The sequence below is a fragment of the Balaenoptera borealis genome (genome assembly GCF_965194805.1).
Source record: "Balaenoptera borealis genome assembly, chromosome: 2".
In the NCBI taxonomy this organism is placed as follows: domain Eukaryota; kingdom Metazoa; phylum Chordata; class Mammalia; order Artiodactyla; family Balaenopteridae; genus Balaenoptera; species Balaenoptera borealis.
The window spans coordinates 3,265,979-3,281,172 of NC_138867.1; positions in this window are offsets into that span (position 1 = coordinate 3,265,979).

Genomic DNA, 15,194 nt, shown 5'->3' on the forward strand with positions numbered 1-15,194 from the left:
CGTATCCCCTCCTGAGGTTTTAGTCTGAGGACAAAGACCGCAGCGCTGATTGTGCAGGGTGAGCAGAGCTGCCTCCTCAGCACAGGGATGACAAAACTAGAATGGTTTAAGGGTCCGCACAAGGAGGAGTCATGTGAGAACCCATGGGTGGATGCCTGGCCTCTGTCCTTGAACCACACCGTTGCAGAGGAAGTGGCCGTGGCATCAGGCACATGCTTTCAGGGGGGCATGAACACAGACACTTGAAGATAATAACCTACCGCTGGTCAAGAAAATAATCAAAACTTTCAAGTAATGAATGGGAGTATTTGTTTTGGCAGGAATTGTCTGATGCACTGGCCTGACGTCCATCTCTGATTGCTAAGGTTGGTGTGGCCAGAAGTCACGTCCACAACAAGTAGAGTCGTTGTGCCCACTGGTGATTCTGCTGAATGAAATGTTTTCCCCTGAGCAACCGCATGAATCTAACACAAGATTGCCTGTAGGGCTGCAGCATGGGCCTCACACCTACAACAGTCCTCCCAAGACGCAGGCCAGAGAGAGAGGCAGAGACACACAGAGGGGATGCTTTTGGTAAAGAGACTTCAGGTTCCCTAAAACTAAAATATCTTGATGTGTGCTCTGCACATCAAACACAGAAAAGCCCAAATCCCCTTCTTCCTAGAGGACAGTGTTGATGTCCCTTCTCTCTGGAGGGAGGTTGGATGGAGGGGGAGATGGGAAGGATGCCTCAGGTGGAGGAGGGGGAGAAGGAGGCTCAGGGAAGGGCAGCTAGGGAAACACAGGCTCCCCAGACACAGGGAAGAGCTAGTTCGTGAGCCCAGTGACTGCCTTGAATTGCTATGGGGTTTCTCCTGATATTGTCAGAGAAAGGGGGCTGAAGACACAGGAGATGGAGGGGGAGAGAGCTGGGACGAGGGGGTGTAGCTGAAGCAAGCCTCTCTCTCCTTGACATCTGGGGCTCCTCAGGAATATGGCAGGGTCAGCCTTCAGCCAGAGGGTTGGGCAAGGGATCAGGCCGCAGACAGGCAATGGATCACACGTGTGATGGTGTGGACAGAGCCCAGCATGCGTGTGCTACAGAATAAATAAGTGTGTTTCCAGATTTCTCCAGCAGCTCCATCAATCCAAACTACAACAAACCACATGGAGCTCACTAGGTACCCTTTAAAGGAAACAAGTGATTCAAAACAACTCAGTGTTATATGATATTTGTCTTTCTCTTTCTGACTTACTTCACATAGTATGATAATCTCCAGTTGCATCCATGTGGCTGCAAATGGCATTATTTCATTCTTTTTTTATGGCTGAGTAGTATTCCATTGTATATATGTACCATATGATATCACTTATATGTGGAATCTAAAATATGACACAAATGAACCTATCTGTGAAACAGAAACAGAATCACAGACATACAAAACAGATTTGTGGTGGCCAAGGGGGATGGGGGTGAGGGAGGGATGGAGTGGGAGTTTGGGATTAGCAGATGCAAACTATTATATATAGGATGGATAAACAACAAGGTCCTACTGTAGAGCACAGGGAACTCTATTCAGTATCCTGTGATAAACCTTAATGGAAAAGAATACGAAAAAGAATGTGTGTATATGTGTGTGTGTGTGTATATATATATATGTATAACAGAGTATCTTTGCTGTACAGCAGTAATTAACATAACACTGTAAATCAACTATACTTCATTAAAAAATATGGTTAAAAAAACCCTCAGTGTTTATCAGTACTTATCATGGGCTGGGAGAAGGGCCTTCCTGGTGCCCATGAGAACCCTGATGTGTGGACAGCTGGGCAAGTCCTTCACGTGCTCAGAGCGGCAGATGGATGAGGTGAATTCCAGCCCTGTCTCCGTGAGAAAGCCCGGCTCCTGGGCACGGGGCTGAATGGCCCCTCTTTGCAGCCACTAGTGCCGTGACCCACAGCATTTGGGGGCCTGAGAATTGCCTGCAATACTTGGAAAGTTGAGAAATGTGATCAGCAAATGGGCTAAAAAATGTGATGTAGCGTGAGACCAGGTTTGTCCCTGGGTAGTTTCAGTGGTGCTTTGGCTGGAAGGGCGAGGTCACGTGACTTCTTCCACCCTCACCACTGACACTTTTACAGAAATAAACTCACACATCCATCAATGCATCCACCCAGACACCCGGCGGTACCTTCCTGTGTCTGTACATGGCTATCGACATCTGAAGGCAAACCAGCCCAGGGTCCTGCAGAACATGTTTCTGGACCTTTCCTAAAGGGGCTGTGCTGCACCCTGGTGACATTTCTGCATACATTATTTAGGGTAATGATGGTGGGGAGGGGAAGAAGAGGGAATAAAAGAGAGAAAGGAAGAAAAAGGAAGAAAGGAACGAGGCTTGTTCTGCTTGAGATTCAATATTTCTTCTTCCCGTTTTAATAGTAAATAGAGCAAGCCTTCCTGACAGTTGTTCCTTTTAAAATGAAATTATTAGAATGTGAATTGCAGAGGCTGGAGAGCAAATCAAACAAACAAACAAAAGATTATTTCTATTTCCTTGCTGGATGGTCTGTCCAAACCAATGAATGCAAATTAAAGGCAGGGCCTGGGAAAGTGTAGTCCACATAATACACGCTGAGATCCATTCCGTGCGGGCACAAAGGACTAAAAATAAGAAAGGAAAAGGGAAAATCTATATAAAAGAGGATAATCTCAGCCCTGGAAGCACAGGGGAATTGCCTTTACTGCGACAACCAGAGAAAAGTAGAGAAACAGCATCTTCGGGCAACATGGTACAGCCGGAGGAATCAGCGGCAACATCATTTGACTCCAGGCTGACAACCTGGAGGGCCGGGGGTCCTGTCCACCTAAGGCCCTTCCATTTCCCAGGGAGACCCTCCCTTCCCCTCGCTGCTCCTCTGTGTTGCATCCGTCTCCTTCCCTTCCGCTACCTGGCCAGGCTGTAATATGTTTTTTCTCAGTGTCCGCTCTGTAATGATCCCTGTCTCCTACAAAGGCCACGGCGTAAATGAGATGTGACGCCACTGCAGTGAGGCAGTGTCTAAATTGAAATATTATAGGAAGGGCAGCTCACTGCAGACCTTTGATGTAACAGCCCCTGTCTCCGAGGGGAGCTGTGAATACAGAAGCCATTGTCGGCTGCACAAAGTTCGTCGTCATTGCCAAGAGGGAGAGGAGAGAGCAGACAGAGTCAATAAAAATAATTCCAACTGGGTCAGCAAAGTGGGGGCTGTGAGCTCGCAGAGCTGATGGCCCCTGGCTCTGGAAAGTAAAGCTGAGGAGGATCACTCAGTATTTAAAGTGGCTTAAAATAGGTTTATGTGTGGTGATCTTTTTGCTGTGGTTATTAGAAAAACAAACACATAAATCCAAGCCATGAATGAAATGAACCTGTAAATTAACCCGTAAAATTGTTTGAAAATGACCTGTTATGGATAAATATGGAGGGGGATCTCTGAGATGGTGAATTATCTCCCACCAGGAGCAAGGGGGTGTCTGTGCTCTTTTACTTCTTTTAAAACATGCTGGTGATTACTTTCAATAAGTATAGTTGTGCATAGCTCTAAGAACAGACTTGCTCACAGATATCATGATCTTATATGGAGAAAACTCAAAAGATTCCATGAAAAAAAAAAAAAAACCTGTCAGACCAATAAATGAATCCAGTGAAACTGCAGAATGTAAAATCAACACACAAAGATCAGTTGCATTTCTATACACTGACAATGAACAATCAAAAAGGAAATTTTTTTAAATTCTATTCACAATAGTATCCAAGGGAATAAAATACTTAGGAATAAATCTAACCAAGCAGGCAAAATACTTGTACATTGAAAACTACAAAACATTCCTGAAAGAAACTAAAGGTATAAATGGAAAGACAGGCCTTTTTCATGGATTAGAAGACTTAATATTAAGATGTCAATACTAACCAAAGTGATCTTCAAAGTCAGTAAAATTCCTATCAAAGTCTCAACAAAGTTTTTGTAGAATGAGAAAAATCTATTCTTAAATTTCATATGGAATTTCAAGTGACACTGAACAGCCAAAACAATCTTGACAATGAAGTACAAAATTAAAAGTCTCCTGTGTCCTGATTTCAAAACTTACTACAAAGCTATAAAAATCAAAACAGTGTGGTACTGGCATAAAGACAGATACATAAACCAATAGAGAACCCAGAAATAAGCCCTCAGGTATACCATCAAATGATTTTCAACAAGGGTGTCAAACCATTCAATGAGGAAATGAAAGTATTTTCAAGGAATGGTGTTGGGAAAACTGGATATCCACATGCAGAAAAAAAGTGAAATTAGACCTTTATCTTACACCATATACAAAAATTAACTCATAATGGGTCAGGGACCTCAATGCAAGGACAACAACTCTAAAGTTCTTAGGAGAAAAGCCAGGGGAAAAGCTTCATGACTTTGGACTTAGCAATGATTTCTTGGATATGACCCCAGAAGTACACATAACAGAAGAAAAAAAATTAGATAAATTGGATTTCAGGACTTTATCATCAAAATTTAAAAACTTTTGTGGATCAAAGGATACAGTCAACAGAGTGAAAAGTCACCTCACAGAATGGGAGAAAATATGTACAATATCTGATAAGGTGTTAATATTCAAGTATATAAAGTACTCCTATAATTCAATAATAAAAATCAACCCAATTAAAAAATAGGCAAAGGGCTTGGGGAAATATTTCTCCAAAGATATTCAAATAGCCCAGCACATAAAAATATGCTCAGTATCATTAATCATTAGGGAAATGCTAACCAAACCACAATGAGATACCAGATCACACCCACCAGGATAGCTATTATAAAAAAAAATGTGTTGGTGAGGATGTGGAAAAATTGGAACCCTTGTCCACCGCAGTGAGAATGTAAAGTGGAAGACAATATGGTGGTTCCTCTAAAAACTAAAACTGGAATTACCATGTGATTCAGCACTTCCATGTCTAGGTTTACATCCAAAAGGAAGAAAGTGGACAAGTAAGTTGAGATGTGTGCTCTGTAGGAGGGGATAAGTCACAGTTGTGTGGAATCTTCCAAGAAGCAATTTTTCTGTTGTTAGAAAAACAGTTGTTTTTGAGCATATTTTTATGTGCTATGGGGTATTTGTATATCTTTGGAGAAAAGTCTATTCAAGTCCTTTGCCTATATTTTAATTAGGTTTATTTTTGTTATTGAGTTGTAGGAGTTCTTTGTGTACTTGAATATTAACACCTCATCAGATATTGTATTTTCTCCCGTTCTGTGAGTTGTTTCCAGTTGTTAGAATATTTTGTTTTACTTTTTTGTGGAATTGAATGATTTTGAATAAGTTAAATCATCTGACTCAAGTAAAGGATTCCAGTCAGCTTCTTCTTGCACAGCTAAAGGCGCAGAGAGTTAACCAGACTCCGCAGTTGCCATGGTCAAGGTCATTGGGCAGCAGTAGTAAATTAAAACCCAAAAATCAAAGTCTCGCTTTCTCTTAGGATCTATAGGACAGCAGATCACGTAAGGCGGCACAGAAGTGTCCTGACAGTAGAGTCAAAAATGAAACAACCCCTGTCCTGCAGTTGTTCACTTTGTCCTGGGGTAAAAAGAGTCATAAACCAAAAATCCAGACTTTCAGGCTTGTCCATGCCTGTTGCTGTTCTTAATTGCCTCATGTTAAAAAAAAAAAAAAAAGAGGGGGAAAAATTAGGCTAATTACAGCAGCATGGCACATTTCACTGGGGTGCCATAAAAGTAACATGAGAGAATGGACAAGAAAGCACTTAAAAGTTTAAAAGTGATGCACGATGGGTTATGAGCTTTATTCCTGAATGATGTACCCCATCAGGGAGGATGGTTCTTCCGTGTCTTTCTATCTCCTAAATTATACCAACAATAAAAGAAAATATGAGTTTGTCGGGGGAATTAAGCTGACATTATTCTCTTAGACAATTGTTATTAGCCATCATGCTTTAGCCCATAAAATAGGTTTTGGATTTTTCTGTGTGAGTGGGTGGGGGTTAATGGTAAGGGAATAGACACAACAAACATGGTCAAAGTACACATACGCTGTGGGGTGTTTCTTCTTGTAGTGCCCTTTGATTCTGCCATGTGGAGAAGAAAGCACACGTGATTTTGATGCCAGCAAAGACCATGATTTCCCCACGCTCAGCCCTGCCCCTCCCCCAGAGTCTTCCTGTTAGGGCTTAAATTGGATGAGGGTCCTCACACTGGGGTCTAAGCTCCTTCCTCCCCACGTCCACCAGGCACTACTTGGTGAGGAGCCAGGCTTGGAGCTCGAGCTCATGTCACACCTCCTCCCACCCCGGGCCTCAGTCAGAGCTGCTGCTTTTGTTTTTACATACTGGGCATCTGATTAAGACATTTTTTCATTTAAATAAAGGGTTACACTGCTTTAGGGAGATAAAAGGTGGAGAGAGAGATTTAGATGATGATTGGTCTCCACTGGTGTCAATTGTTTGCTTCTACGCTCACTAGGAAAGTCATCTCCTGAGCACCTGACCACGACTGAAAGGGGAGGGTGAAACTGACATAAACCCAACAGCAGCGGAAAGTCTCTTTACCAGCAGCCAGGCCTCCCTTTTCATCCCCGGCACAAACCAAAATACGTATAATAAGCTACCCATTTCCAGGGTGAATCCTCTGTTATTAGACTTACTACAAAGTACAGTTTGCTGGTACAGGTTTATTTGGACTCGGGAAGGGTGAAATCCCATTCTTCCAAGGGGAGTACCCTTTGCATTTCTGGAAAAATTGATCATCAGTTAGCAAATCATTTCAAATAGGCAGAGCATCCTATTTCTGAATCTTTCTAAATGACAGAACAATAACTGCAACCTTCTGGGTATATACAGTACACAGTTGTTGTTATTAAGATGATGTGTCTTTAGGGTGACCCACAGTTTCAGTTTCCCCAGAATGAGGGGAATTCGGGGATGTGGTACCACCATTGATAAAACTGGGCAGTCCCAGATAAACTGGGGCTGTTAACAGGTCACCCTTTGTGTCTTGTGGCTGCACATTATCTTTTTTTTTTATTGAAGTATAGTTGAGTTACAGTGTTTCAGGTATATAGCCAAGTGATTCAGTTGTATATATATATACACAAATATATATATATATATACATAAATATATATATATATAAATATATATATACACATATATATATTCTTTTTCAGATTCTTTTCCATTATAGGTTATTACAAGATATTAAATGTAGTTCCCTGTGCTATACAGCAGGTCCTTGTTTATCTATTGCATGTCACCTTAAATGTCTCATCAACTCATTGATTCATTCATTCCCAAAGTATTCAGTGAATGACTCCTGGGCACCTAATCAGCCCCAGGGTTCACAGGGTGAGATGGATTTCACATGCAGCATTTGCTGCCTAGAATAACTACAAAGCCAGGGAGTGATTAAAACCTCTGAGGACTCATGTATCCACAAGTCTGGGAGTTAGGGAAAACAATTGCCACCAGGGAGAAACAGAGGAAGCCCCATGGCCACTGGACTCAGAATGGCCAAGGCTGGACCATGTACAGCCAGGAATGGAGGTGGTCCCAATGAAGAAAGAGCGTGGACAAAGGTACAGAGAATACTGACCAATCTGTCATCAGTTTTATTCCAAAACACCACTTTCCAACCCCTTCACACACTCTCCTATGGGACGCCCTTTTGTTGGACACTCAGAGACCCACGTACACTCTTCCAAGGGACTGTGTTGCTGTGTGAGGCCTATGCAGGTGTGCACATGTGCTTGCAATGCCCCAGCAACATTGTACAACATCGATTGCATCCTTGCTCTGAACTAGGCTTTGGGGATTCACAGAAGAGCAAGACCAAGTTTCTCCCTCAAGGAACCAGAGATATGCAGGAGCCAACTGTAAACCAACAAGGAGGTGAATGAAGGAATGAGGTGAACTGGTCTCATTTGTGCAACACAGGAAAACAAACCAAGTACTAGCAGGGAGAGTGATGAGGTGGGCAGGGCTATTTGAGTTGGAGGAACTGGGGACAGCTTCTCCGGGGAGAGTACATCTGAAGAGAGTCTGAAATGCAGAGAGGGAGTGAGGAAGCCCAGAACCAAGGGAAAGGGCTCTCCATGCAGAGGGACCGCTGTGCTAGGACCCTGAGTGAGAGTGAGCAGGGTGTGCTGGAGGTGAGGGTGTCTGGGAGCCCGTGAAAGTGGACTTGACCCAAGAGGAGGTTGAGGGGTCATGGGAAGGGGAGGCCACAGGGCAGAGGAGCTAGTCTTTGGAGGGTTTTAGGAGAGGAGTGACATGATTCGACTGCATGTTGGGATGACTGCTCCGATGCTGAGTGGAGAATGGACAGGACGGGGGCATCATCCCAGGAGTTCAGGTCAGAAGGCACTGTGATCCAGACAAGAGTGTCCAAAGGGGAGGATGGGCAGTGGAAAGAGTCAGAATAATCTTTGGAAGGATTTGTGTTGAGATAGCGTGTGGAAAAACAGAGGGCATCTCCAAGGCTTTTGAGATAAGCAATTGGTGGGAGACAGTGAAATGGGGGATTCCAGGGCAGGAACAGGTCTGGGATAAGGATGGAGGTTGAGGGTTCCACTCAAGTCACCCAACTGATACCCAGATGGAGACGCCCAGGGTCAAGTTGGCTTTGACTCTGGAGCTCATTGCAGAGATGGTGATGAAACCAGGGAGTGGGTCAGATCCCGAGGGCAGAAATCTTGCACAGTGAAGAGCCTGCCACCAAGCTTTGGTCCTTCCAGACTTTAGACATCAGGAAGAGAGAAGGTGGTGAGGAAACAGAAGCAAGAAGGAGCAGCTGGTGCCACCACATGAAACCAGGAGTGTGGTGTGCTGAGAAGCAAAGAAGAAGGTAAAACTGCCAGGCTTTCAACCCAGCCCCTGCAGCCATCAGTTATGGGGTCTCAAGTGAGACTTTTCTAATTCAGCCTACATAACTATACAAACTTCAAAATGTTATGAGCAACGAGCAGACACTGAACGTGAAGCACTGGAAAGGCACAGCGTGGACACCATGGCGGGCTGTCTCTACACGGTGCATGCAATTACGACAGTGTCCTGGTCCACCTCTCTTTACATCACCTGTATCTTCAGTTGATTGGATGAGCTAAAGTATTATTCATCCTTGTGTCCCAGGTGCCTGTTTCCCCACCCAGGTGGCCCACGTCTCCCATGTGGATTCAGCCTCAGGTTAGGCATTAAAATAAACTGCTGCAGGAAGCACACTGCTGTCTTCCATTAAAAATTCTTGGTGCTCTTGGAAATGACCGATCTTGCTTATCCCACTCCGTTGTATGTTTGGAGCCACCATATCTACGCTTTACTGAAACCTTAGGAAAGCATGTATTAGATGGGTTTCAAGGAGCTGTATTATTTTTCCTTTGGTGCTGCAATGAATTACCACCAACTTAGTTCCTTAAATTAACAACACAAGTGTATTATCTTGCAGTTCTGCAGCTCAGAAATCCAGCATAGGTCTCAATGGGTGTAAATCAAGTTGCCAGCAGGGCTGTACTCTTTTCTGGAAGATCTGGGGGGAAAATCTATTTTCATGCTGTTTTCTAGGCCACCCACATTTCTTGGCTCAGGGCCCCTTCCTCTGTAGTCAAAGCCAGTGATGGCCAGCTGAGTCCTCCTCGTACGACATCACTCTAACATGCTTGTCATCACATCTCTTCCTCGGACTCTCTCTTCTGCCTTCTCTTCCACTTTGAAGGACTCTTGTGATGACATTGGACTCACCTGGGTAATCCAAGATAATCCCCCCCACATCAAGGTCATCTGATTAACAACCTTAATTCCATCTGCAATATTTACTCTCCTTTGTCATGTGCCAAGTATATTTACAGGTGCCAGGATTGGGATGTAGACATATTCTGGTGGGCCTTATTCTTCCTACCACAATCTTGGACTTGTGTGCAAAACTTACTGGGTATGTGAGTTTGAAGTTATTTTTTCCTGGGAGACAATCCATAGGTTTCATCAAATTTCAAAGGAGTTAGTGGCCCAAGGCAAAGGTTAGAACTGCTGTTTGAACAAACGCACAAAAGACACTTGTCCACACACCAGCAGGGTGGGAGTCTCCACCACTTATTTTATTAATCCTCAAACGCTTATCATCAATCAAACATTGATTGACAAAGCAAACCAGTGTCCGAGCTTTCCTTTCCCTTCTGCAGCAAAGCCAAGGCTCCATCTTTTCCCAGATCAAGTGTCATTGCCATATTACCACCTACCTTATATTTTCTTTAGAACTTCCTATAATGACAAAGATTACAACAAACAAATCACACTGTATGTATTGGGTTTTACGTGGCTTTGAAACCAGAAACTGGTCAACTGACAAGCCATCCTCTCTGTTTTCACATAGTCATTTTATGTGCGTGTCCTTGGCTCTCCATGAACCCTAGACTTATTTATTAAATGTATAATGCTTATCTTGAGACTCCAAAGGGAGGAACTGAGAATGGAACGTGCTAATTTTGGCAATTCTCTGGGTAAATCCTGTACTGGTCAGAGACAATGGAACCCTATTGTACACCCAGTGGCCTTTCTCACCTCCAATCTGCCATCAGCATCTTATCTACTCAAAGATAAAACAAATCAGATCAAAGTTGAATGCATTAAGGATTTGTTGACTAAAAGGCTATTGTATTATCTAAATCAAGAGACACACACTAAGTCTATTTAATGGGGAAGAACATAAAAATGAAGGCAAGTGGCATCTAATTGGGCAAATGTAAATTTTTATCCCCAATATCATCCAGTTCCCAAATCCTCACTCACAGACTCATAAACTAGTGGAACCGAGAGCAAGTTTAGAGATGAGCAAAATTTATACTCTCACAATTTACCACTGTGTAAATTGAGCCATGCAGAAGCTCCACAGTTCTTTCAAATTCACAGGAAAATTACTATGTTTCAGTTCTTTCTGGTAGACAGCCTTGTCATTTAGCTGCTTCTACTGCCCCGCTGCGAGGATGTTATCAGTAACTTCCTTGCAGCATCCTGACTCATCTGGGTTTGTTTGTAGGCATACAACCCACATTCAGTGTAACAGGGACAAGTCAGAAAAATGTCCCTAATGAAGAGCTATTTCTGGTGGAGTCCCAGATCTTTGAGTCTTATTCATGACATAGATGCATAACATTGTTGTTGATTTATACAGATAATTCACTCTGAGGGAAGGAAAAAGAATCAGCTCCCCTCCGTGCTGCCGAATACAAATATACAGACTGTGATGGAAACCACCGGACTTACACTTGGGAAGATGAAGCAGTCATTGGTCATGATATTCGAAGGTGACAAGCAAACAAACTCTTGTTGGGCTTGCGAAGTTTTCGGATGAAAGTTTACGTGCTTAAGATAATCCATCTCTGCTCGTGCAGCCCTGGGTGATTTTGCCCCCGTCACCAAAGGAGACCCCCGGGACTGACGGTTGGCCGTACCCATAATGAGGCACTTCATCCCAGAGCAGCTGCCACCTCACCTGTTTGCCAGCTCATCCTCAGGCCTGAGAAATTCTCCAATTTAGCAAGCAAACTTAAGTCATTATTAGAAATGACAGGGAAACCTGATGAAATTGTACTTTCAATTGGAAAACAAAATTGCAATCAGACCAACATGATTTCCTCATGGTCTGACCATGCTAATGCCAGCCGAGACATGGGCAAATGTATTTAAAAGTCATAATGGGGCATTACCATGCGATCTCCTTTCACTGGCCCTTATTAATATAAAACTTCAATTTGCATGTAAATGTGGTCAACTTTCATATCATCAAAATACATGAGGCCTGGGAAAGTAATGAATTGAAGTTGGATGCAGCAATTACTGACGTTTATAAAGAATTTTAAAGAGGTCAGTCTAGCCTTGGCTGAGAAAATGAGGAAATCAACAGGGAATATTGTCAATATAGCAACCGGGGGACTTGGAGTCAGTCCCAGGTGCTGGGAGTGAGACGATGATTAATAGAGTGGGATGGAGGCGTCTCTCACCCAGAAGGGCTCGGCCAGACCCCCGGCCAGCGCGATGCGGCATGAAAGGTTCTTACTGGTCCTCTCTCCAGCCGCCTTGCGGTGCGATCCGGAGGGAATAAAGTAGCAAGTGTTTATGCGGGAGAGCAAGGCTGAAAGTTTAATTGGACTCGCTCTGCTTTCAGCCCCCTTCAGTAGCTGATGTGCAGTTTAACCTTTCTCCCCACCTCAGACACTCCAGAGCCTTGGGGATTTTAATAAGGCCCCCGCATGACGGCTGTGCTAAACATTGACTTTGTTGCTAAATTGAGTTAAACTGCCTTAGTGTGTTGTAGTGGCAATTTATAAGTTGCTTGATTTTTTTTTTTAAGAGGAAATATTTATCTGGGTCGCATATTTCATAAATCCTCAACCACGTGGAGTGATTTGGAGAGATTTTCTTTGCCTATTGCTACAAGCAAGTTAACAGACAACATCCTTTTAAACATGCCCAGATAAATCAATGCAAAGATAGACGTACTGCTCTAATTTTTGAGTATTTTATTTCATGCAAAGCAGTGTCGGGGTATCTCCTCTGAATGTGCCAGCCATGTGTGTACAATGTGACATGACCAGTCAGGGCCTCTCAAGGTTTCCAAGAAGGACAGAAATCACATGGCCTCTTGCAGAAAAGAGGCAGAAGTGGAGACCCAGCCGGGCACGCAGTCTCAGTGGGCCACATGCAAGGCTGCGGTGTTTGCAATTTTCCATGTGAACTTTACATATTTACACTTTGCATCTCTTCCCTTTTTCAAGATTTTAGAGGCATCTACAAACCTATTATAAATGCAGCCACCTCAGAATTACAGAGACATTTACGAAATCAATATGTGTAATAGCTACTTTTATTAATTGCTTAGTTTAAGGGAAATCCCATGTCTGGCCCATTCTGTGCCAGGTTTGGTGGCTTTTTTGCTATTGGGCAGATGTAATCTCTCTTGCACCAAATTCCTCACTTGACATTTTGTTGTCTCCATGGCCACTTTTTCTTTTTTGGCTTTTTATTATTTATTCCTTCCTGAGACTGCGCATAAATATGGATGCTCAGCCGCCTTTAGAGCTACACAAATATATAATTGCACTGACATATGCATCTGCCATCCTGAAAACCCAGAGTCCAGATACCATGGCCATCAGCGTTGGGAGCTGGCAAATGTAAGTCTTTGAATAGAGAGTCTGCATTTGCAATGACGTAATCATCACCATTTACCCTCATTTGACTACCAGTAGTATTTTAAATACTTACAAGAAAGCTTTTTCCTTCTAGTTAATAAGCAAAGTTCCTCTTTCCCAAGAGCTGTTGTAAACAGATAAAGTCAGGGACATTTATTGAGCAGGGAAAAGAGTAGCCAGGTACTGGGAGCATCCTTCAAGACTGGACTTTGGATGCACATGTCCCATAAGAGTTAGCAATTTCCTAAGGCTTTAAAATTAAATATGTATTCTTCCCACACATGTTATCTCCTTTATGAACTATATCTTACTGCATTTTATGTTATTTTTTTTTTGAGATGTAATTGACATATAACAGTGTGTAAGTTTAAGATGTACAATGCATTGATTTCATACATTTATACATTGCAATACAGTTACCACTTCAGGGCTAGATAACTTCTCTACCATGTCACCTAATTATCATTTCTTTTTCTGTGGTGAGAACAATTAAGATCTAGTCTCTTCCCAACTTTGAAGTTTCTTAATGCAGTATCATTGACTATAATCATTATGCTGTGCATCAGCTTTCCAGAACTAGTTGCAAGTTTGTATCCTTAAATATTATCTTCTCACTTCCAGCCCTCAGCCCCTGGTAACCACCATTTTGCTCTCTGTATTTATGAGTTTGGCTCTTTTAGATTCCACCTATTAGTGAAATCATACAATATTTGTCTTTCTCTGTCTGACTTATCTCACTTAGCATAATACCCTCAAGGTCCAGCTATACTTTTGCAGATGGCAAAACTTCATTCTTTTTTATGGCTGAGAAATAGTCCATTGTGTGTGTGTGCGTGTGTGTGTGTTAGTTCCATTTTTACTTTTTTAAGGAATCTCAGTACTGTTTTCCATAGTGGCTGCACCAATTTACGTTCCCACTAACGGTGGGTTATTTGCGTTTTTTTGTATATTGAGTTGTATGAGCTGTTTATAACTCTGGGTATTAACCCCTTGTCAGTCATATCATTTGCAAATATTTTGTCCCATTCAGTATATGCTGTCTTTTTGTTTTGTCAGTTGTTTCTTTTGCTGTGCAAAAAGATTTAAGTTTAATTGTGTCCCATTTGTTTATTTTTGCTTTTGTTTCCTTTGCCTTAGGCAACAGATCCAAAAAAATACTGCTACAAATTATGTCAAAGTGTTCTGTCTATGTTTTCTTCTAAGAGTTTTATGGTCTCCAGCCTTATATTTACGTCTTTAGTCCATTTTGAATTTATTTTTGTATATGATGTGAGAAAATGTTCTAATTTTGTTATTTTACATGTAGCTGTCCAGTTTTACCAGCACCACTCATTGAAGAGACTGTCTTTTTCCCATTGTATATCCTTGACTCTTTTGTCATAGATTTAATTGACCTTAAGTTTGTGGGTTTTTTTCTTGTCTCTCTATTATGTTCCATTGCTCTATTTGTCTATTTTTGTCCCAGTACTGTACTGCTTTGATTACTGTAGCTTTGTAGTATAGTCTGAAGACAGGGAGTGCAATTCCTCCAACTCTGTTCTTCCTCAAGATTGCTTTGGCTTTTCAGGGTCTTTTGTATTTCCATACAAATTTTAAAATCCTTTGTTCTAGTTCTGTGAAAAATGCCATTGGTATTTTGATAGGGATTGCATTGACTCTGTAGACTGCATTGACCATCTGTAGTACGGTCATTTTAGCAATAGTAATTCTTCCAATCAATGAACATGGTATGTCTTTCCATCTGTTTGTGTTGTCTTCAGTTTCTCTCATCAGTGTCTTATAGATCTCTGAGTACAGGTCTTTCACCTCCTAGTATTTTATTCTTTTTGATGCAATTGTAAATGGAATTATCTCTCTTTAATGTCTCTTTCTTTTGGTTTCTGTTAATTTGTTGGTAGTGTATAGAAATGCAACAGATTTTCATTTATTAATTTTGTATCCTGCTACTTTACTGAATTTATTGATGAGCTCTAGTAGTTTTTTGGTAGCATTT